Below are 2,061 nucleotides of genomic sequence, written 5' to 3' on the forward strand. Positions count from 1 at the left end.
GGGATTCTGCTTAACCATGAGCAATCTCGTCAACTGAAAAGGAATCTTGTAAAAGAATCCAGGGAAATGAAAAACTCTCCTTTAGCTTTGATCTCTGAAGCTTCTTCAGTTGAAACTTCTTCTACCCCTTTTGTTTTATCTCTTCCTCCCGTGGTCATCACAGTGATAGATTCTTCCGAGGATATTCCAGAATTTGATTTAACAGATTTTGATGAGTCCCTGGCACTCCTGACTAAGTCATTTAGGAGATTCGCTAGTAAGAGAAACTTTCGCAGATCTCCTCAGCTATCCCTTAGGGAGAAGCCCAAGTCTGAAAGAATAGACAAGGCTTCAGCTGTCTGCTACAATTGTCACCGGCCCAGACATTTTGCAGGTGAATGCAATCAAAGAAGACTGCGACGCCATCTTCTAAAGCTCCTTCCTCCTTCAGGACCAAAGATGAAAAGTAATTAAAACTGAAGGAGAAGTATAAGAAGATGAAGAACAACCAGCGAAAGGCTAAAGGCCTTATTGCTGAAGAGCATGACTGGGCTGAATCATCCGATGAATCATCTTCAGATGAAGAGGATAAAGCCAACGTCTGCTTGATGGCCATAGATGCTGATGAAGGATCTTCTGAAACGTCTACCTCCTCTGAGCCATCTTCTTTTCTACTCAGGTATGTTTCCTGAATGAACCCTCTTCTTCTTCTAGTCTTTCTACACTAGATACGCTGACGGTTGACCTTTACAATGCCCTCAATGGAAAATCGAAAGCTGAAAATGCTTAATGTTGATCTTCAAGAGAAAATGAAGATTTGCCATTCTAAGATCAAAAAACTGAGCTCTGTTGAGGAAAATCTTAAAGATCATGTTATTGTAAACCAAGCCATCACTGTTGAACGTGAGAAGGCTATCGCTGAGCGTGAGCGAGCAATCGCTAAACTCAAGGCTGAGAAAGCTACCATTGAAGGATGGTGCAAAGCCTCCATCAAGGCCTCTGAGATCATTAACGCTCAGATCCCTGCCAAGATAAAGACTGGTCTAGGATTCTCCTATGATCAGGAAGAATGTGTTAAAGACAGGACCATGCTCAAGTTTGGTACCTTCGTCTCTTCTATTTCCAACACTTCTTCCTCTCAGTCCTCTTCTTTTACGGAGAGTCATCTTGAAGGATCTCCTTGGAGTTTTGGGGGCAAAGACAAAGGGGAAATCCATTGTCACAACATCCCTTCCCAAAAAGTCTAACAAGTCTAATAGATCTAGGTCTATTCTTTCAACTTGTAAAGCTTCTTCTTCTTCAGGGACTAAGAAATCTAAATCGCATCAGAAATCTAAGTCACAGCTCAAGGTGAACTTTTCACCTAAGGGATCTAATTCTTCAAAGGTTCCTCCTAGAACCAATGAAAAGGGAATTCTTGGAGCTGGTCCCACTTCTAGTCTGATACTTCCTGGCCCTAAAGCTACTCCTAGCTTTAGGAATTGTAAACATTGTGGTGAGAAAACACATATTTTCAGCAAGTGTCATTCTGCTGCCAAAGCTGGTTCACCAGCTAAGGGCAAGAAAGTAACCAAGGCTGAGAAATCAACTAAGGTGAAATCCTCCAAAAAGGCTGCTCTGGCAACCAAGGTAAATAAAACCGTTGAAGCCTCTTCTTCAGGCTCAGCGAAGACAACTCCTGCTGAAAAGTCTTCAGCAGCAGACGTTGTAATTCCAACCACTAAAGCCTCTTCTTCAGGCTCAGTGAAGACTTCCACTGAAACTACCTTAGTAGTGTCAAGAGTTGTTCCTCTTTCCATTCAAACCTCTTCAGGTTTAGTGATGCCATCTACTGTTACTGATTCGTCAGCATCAGATGATGAAACCTCTAACAAAGCTGGACCCCAATAGATGGGTACCAATAGCAATTCTTATTTTGTTTCCTTGCTCAGGATGTCAAAGGCATATGGTATTTGGACAGTGGATGTTCAAGACATATGATTAGAGATATATCTCTTCTATCTCACTTCAAGGAAAAAAGAGGACCTTCCGTAACCTTCGGTGGAAATGGAAAAGGATATACCAAAGGCTTTGGTATATTAT

This window comes from Cynara cardunculus (genome assembly GCF_001531365.2).
Source record: "Cynara cardunculus var. scolymus isolate 2C chromosome LG 2, CcrdV1, whole genome shotgun sequence".
Lineage (NCBI taxonomy): Eukaryota > Viridiplantae > Streptophyta > Magnoliopsida > Asterales > Asteraceae > Cynara > Cynara cardunculus.